Source organism: Misgurnus anguillicaudatus, chromosome 3 (genome assembly GCF_027580225.2).
Source record: "Misgurnus anguillicaudatus chromosome 3, ASM2758022v2, whole genome shotgun sequence".
Lineage (NCBI taxonomy): Eukaryota > Metazoa > Chordata > Actinopteri > Cypriniformes > Cobitidae > Misgurnus > Misgurnus anguillicaudatus.
The window spans coordinates 31,452,587-31,458,586 of record NC_073339.2 but is presented as its reverse complement, the minus strand read 5'-3'; the positions used below and the strand labels follow the sequence as shown (position 1 = coordinate 31,458,586).

At 35.4% G+C, this 6,000-nt stretch overlaps 1 protein-coding gene across 2 annotated transcripts in view; it reads left to right on the top strand.

Moving 5' to 3' along the window:
- The first annotated feature begins 2,155 nt into the window (after positions 1-2,155).
- fbxw7 (F-box and WD repeat domain containing 7) overlaps positions 2,156-6,000 on the top strand; it is a 187,249-nt gene continuing 183,404 nt past the window's right edge. The window contains exons 1-2 of one of the 2 annotated variants that reach the window (XM_055205463.2): positions 2,156-2,579; positions 4,266-4,385. The gene's annotated coding sequence lies outside the window, so the exon portion shown is untranslated. The remainder of the gene's footprint in view (positions 2,580-4,265; positions 4,386-6,000) is intronic. The other variant, XM_055205462.2, reaches the window with a different exon arrangement.

Below are 6,000 nucleotides of genomic sequence, written 5' to 3'. Positions count from 1 at the left end.
ATATCCACATTTTGCTGTGTGGTGTGTGTCCAGTGTGTGAATAAATGTATGTAGTATGTGGCTGCAGAGCTAAGAACTGCTTCAAGTGTCTCATAAATAAATAACCCAGGGAGTGACACATACAGTAAGCCAGCACAGGCTCACTCTAGCCTTTAACACCCCAAACGTATGCCAGATCTACAGCTGCATCTCTTCACTGCTGAGGATATGGTATCATTAAAAGGTATGATTACCAGACCGGAATCAGGTCTGTAATGTTTCTTATAAATGAAAAGTACTATCCATACAGCAGACTTTATAGGGGAATCCTAATTTAACCGAACATTTGTTTCGCTTTCAGCTAGGCTAGCTTTCATGTAAACTTTGTGTTTGCATGAAAGAGAGAGAGAGAGTCTGGAATATGATAGGAGTATAAGAGAACATTGTTTACATTTGAGTGGTGCTTGGAACAAAACTTTAAGGAAAGGACGGTCCTGTGGTCCTGTTGACACGTGATGCAGTACACTGTAACAGTGGTGGAAAACAACACCAGATGGAACTCATTAGATTTTCCCCCCTTCCAAGTCTTGTCTGGTCTGTTTGGCTTTAGAACCCTTGTGATTAAAAGAACATGTGCAGATACATTTGAGCTCTTAAATGAGTTACTACTCATGTGTCAAAGATTACATATTAAAGTTTGCTTTGTTAGTTATTATCTTTATCAAATGTATTACTTACATTTGATGTGCTTGTAAATTATTTAGAACATAGCTTTTATCAGCATTTTACAGACAAGCAGTATTAATGTTGAGCTATGTGGAGCATATTTTATCTCCCGAATGTTTAAAAACTTTCCCCTCTCTTAAGCTTAAAGTGCTTTAGAGCTTTGGTTGGCACCACTGCAGCATCAGTTCCTTGATTATCAGAAAAACATGACTTGATGCAAAGGCTGGTTTCTGGAAGTTTAAAAGTATTAAAACAACACTGCCAGATTAACAAAACAATGAAATAATGGTGATAATGATGTCAACAACAACAACAACAACAACAACAACAACAACAATAATAATAATAAATGTAATAGTAATAATAAAATAATACATTTAATAATAATAATAAAAATAATAATAATGCTGGGCAAAGATTAATCTAGATTAATCGCATACAAAATAAAAGTGAGTTTTTGCATAAAATATGTGGGTTTACTGTGTGTAATTATTATGTATATTTTAACACACATACATAGGCCTACATGTATAGATTTCATATTTGTTTTATTTATATATCTATATATTTTTTTAAATTATAGAATATATATACAAATCTGAATAAATATATATACATATGTAAATGTTTCTTAAATACATACATGAATGTGTGTGTATTTATATATACATAATAATTACACCCAGCACACACTCATATATTATGCAAAAACTCACTTTTATTTTGTATGCAATTAATCTAGATTAGTATTTGCCCAGCACTAAATAATAATAATAATAATAATAATAATAATAATAATAATAATAATAATAATAATAATAATAATAATAATTATTATTATTATTATTATTATTATTATTATTATTATAATATGACAACCATTGTTTTAGTGAATGGTAAACCAAAATACTTGTACATAACATCAACAATGAGGGGAGAAAGTTAATAGTGTTTATTTTTATAAACGGGGTTGCCTTACAACATTTTGTCTATTGTAATGATAGATTTATTATTATATTATAATAAAATATTATAAACACCCAAGCCCAACATCTGCCCTAATATTTAAACACCATGCCAAGGCTCAATAAAAAGCCAGGATCAATGATTAAACGTATACAAATATCACAAATGTATATAATTTGCAATTACACCTCTTATATTATTCAATATAAATGATTACATAAATTACTTTTTTTTTTATTGTAAATGTACATACACAAAAACAGGCCTGCAATAGAAAAAAACTACAACTGTCAAAGGCAGACACATTGCACCGTAAACAGTCACAATTCAAATATGAAAATGCAAAGAAGTGTAAGGAATTAATTAATTAAATAAATAAATATAAATAATGAATTAAACAGAAGACTACATAAATTACGGTCCGCAGGCAGGACAACACAGACACGTCATATTTAAGCGACACTACATGGGGGCGCTGGTGACGTTCCAAGACGACACCCTTACGTCATTATCCGTGGACAGTGAGCCTTACAGGAATCGGTTGGATAAAGGCGATCGCGCTTTAACAGGGAAGCATTGGAGTAACCATAGCGTTGTTCAGCTCGGTCATATATTACTGTAGGGGTTTTGTTTTGTCAAAAGAGAAGTTAATAAATACAGCAACCCCTGCTGCGTGGATTAGAGAGGTGCGTGTATCGTGCACACTTCGATCGGATAAAATTGTTTGATTTGTGCCTGTAAAACTTCAGCTCGTTTTCGGAGGACCCTTTCATCTTTCCTTTACACACCGTAGAGGAGACACCGGTGACCGTAATCTGGACTTTGGATAAGATATCTGGAGGAAGCATCTGTTCCTGTACCTTTATACACAGGAGCTTTATATTCCCTGCCTTCCGACTGTTTACAGGGTAAATGCATGGATTATTTAATATTCAAATTCCTCGTTAACATGGTTTTGCCAAACTTGAGAGGATGATAGTGGAGTAAAGGGCCATGTGATCAGCTTCACTACACAACCTCATGGGGTTTATGGACCTGTGAAGCGAACTACATGGCTCTTTCTCCTATGTGCAATAATCCTATTTATCTACAACAGCTTATAGTTTGCAACCGGATATGTTTTCTCCTGCTTTCTCTGTTTGTTTTCATATCTAACGTTACCTGATGTGTGTAGTAAAGCTGGTTATTTTTAAACTGCAGTGTTTCATACAACAAATCGAACACATACACTTATAGGTAAACTACATTAGCCTCCTTTCCAAGTGAAAATACTGAATTCTAGTAACTGCATAAATCATTTGTAGTGCAGAAAATGAGCAAATGATTTCTATCTGTTTGCAGTTGCATTTTCTTTCAGGTTTGTTTTATATTTTTTGACATGAAAAGTCTTTAGGAAAGGAAAGTCTTTAACTAGCTTATATAAAATTTCTCCTGACGGATTATAATGTAACTTAATAGCAGATAAAAGAAGCTATAATTAGTTGCCATCTAATTGCACTAAATGCTATACTAGTACGTATTTAATAACGTTAACATATGTGCAAGAAGCGTTAGCGTTTTAGATCACAGTCATTCAATTCTCTAATATGTAACGTTATATTTAGATTTGTTTATGGTTGTTTTGCTGTTCTTTCGCCGGCTAGAGATTGGACGTTTAGCTTAGCAGGATAACATCATTAGCACGTCCACAGCATGGCGATCGAAATGAAAGCTCACTAATCGTTTTTAAAATTTTCTTAATTTACTGACATTCAGTCCCTCTGTTTATTTTACCAAAGTGCCCTGTTTTTGCTGTATTGTCAATGGCAGCTCATAGCGGTTAGCCTAGCATGTTAGCTTAGCTCGCCAACAATCGACGTTCATCCTTTACTGCTGCCTTACAGAAGGGCTTTAAATTCATATCAAGTGACCGCCGGTGTGTGTGGAGGGATTTCATATTTTATTACGTTTTAATAAATAAAACCACCAGGTTTGGCGCGTTGTGCGTGTGAAATTAATAATTTGTGCAGATTTATGTACAGCGCGTGCGTGGCTCAGAGAAGCACATGTTAGCACCGACTACAGCCAATGCAAGTTTGTCTGAAGAAGAGTTTCTCCTCTCAAACTCTTTGTAAAGTTTGGTTCCTGCTGTGTTCCGAACACAACTGTTACGAAATAATAGTAAAGACGCACCGTTTTCTCAATCTCTGCATTGACAGAAGAGACTAGGTAAATAAAAACAAAAAAAATCTATTCATAAATGTCCTTCAGCACAGAAAGGGAAATCATTTGCTTTTCTTTTATATTAGCAAATATAACTGTAAAAGAGTGTTCCTAATGATGTTCAGGCCCATGAACTCATGTGTTTATAAAAGTTTGAGACTGAAGTATAACATTATGTAACTTGTTTTTAAAGGTTTGCCATCTATTGCCCAATGTGTTTATGTAATATCTGTTGTCACATAAGGTTTTAAGGAAAAGAGGTTTCATTAGGCAAGGTCAGTTTGTATCTCTGGCTTCTTTAATATGATGTCATCCGTTGCAAAGTTAGAGCATCAGATAACAAACGCGATAGACTGACACTAATAGTATTTTAATGCTCTGTGTTCTTCTAGCCTTGGTCTATGATTTTGTGTGGGTCATCCTTGGATACAGCATAAGGTGTGAGAGAGAAGAGTTTTACAAAATTGAAGGGAAGTCAGTGTAAAGAGGTCAGGAAATACAGAGGATAGAGTGTAAGTACTTCAGTCCTTTCACAACCTTTCCACAATGAATTTCTTTTCACCTCACAGTGCTGGTCAGAGTCAGCTGACTAGCCAGCATCTTTTTTTGAATGACTTTTTCTCTGTCGTATCCATTCACTCTAATATTTCAAATAGTGGCCAATCTGGCCATATATACATACAGTATATCTTTAAAACTTGCTAAATGCTCTACATGCCCTCTTTAAGCAAAATATTGTTTGTTTTTCCAGCCACTCTATGTTGGCACTCAGGTAAAATAAAAACTGTTTACTAGAAAAGTTTAAGTCTAAAATTTCACTTGCATTCTGTTTTTATCTTTAAAGTACAAGTTTGGTATTTTACACTTAAAGTCCTGTTTTCAGATTGTTTATAATGAAATAGAACGGTTTTGACTGAAATTTCGACATATGCGGCTGCCCCGAGAATTTTTGGGTGTTTGTTGTTTCACCTCCCACCTCTACAATGGCTGTATAGGTGCACAGGAACAATCCTTCCTAAGATGCATTCAACTTTCGTTTACAAAGACGTGAAACTCACCGAGTGGTCAGTTTCACTGATATGCTCACACAAAAATCGCTGCAAAAGATGCTTTCCAACAGGTGTTTTACCGTTAGTTGTAAACTTGTGGACCTATTTTGCCCAACGCCACATACTCGTATATTCTTCCGTTGAGAGCTTGAATAATATACACTACAGCCCAGTTGGTGGCGATTAATCCAGCTTTGCCATATGCAAGAATTCAAACAACATTCCTGGCGCATAGTAATACCGAACCTCACAGCACATGTAATACAAGTCAATGGAGTTGGACAAAAACTACGATAAAACCTATTGGAAAGCATCTTTTGCAGCGATTTTTTTTGTGTGAGCATATCAGTGAACACCCCTGACCACTCGGTGAGTTTCACGTCTTTGTAAACGAAAGTTTAATGCATTTTAAGAAGGATTTTTCCTGTGCATCTATACACCCATTGTAGAGGTGGGGGCTGATACAACAGAAACCGAAAATTCTCGGGCCAGCATCATATGTCCAAATTTTCAGTCAAAACCATTCTATTTCATCATAAACAATCTGAAAACAGGGCTTTAAGTGTAAAATACCAAACTTGGCCTTAAATAGGATGAATGATGTTGATCATTTGAGCACTTAGTCTTAAAAGAAACTATGACCTTTCTGAAGTAAGCAATGTAAAGTGTTTAACCAACTTCTACCTAGCTTAGATGCCGTCTACTGATGACAAGACAGACAAAACATCTACAAAGTTGGTTTATATGAATCCAGGTGGATTTTCTGTGTGCGGACTTGATGGCTGATTTGTGGACTGAACTTCATGATGCATCAAGGATGCAAAATCTTTGTTTTGCTTTCAGTGGACTGATCCTTGTGCACACAGTGCTCTATGAATTCTTGATGTGGTTACATCTTTTTACTTGCTACGCTTGGGAAAAAAGCTTGGGGTCACATGACTCTCATCTCTTCTGCTTTAACGGAGGTGTGAGTTGCCATGGAGCGTTGCTGATTTTTTTTTATGTGGTTTCACAGCAATCAGACAGGGAGGATGGCGATTCTTTCAGGAACGAATACTACAGGGATGTGCATGTTTTT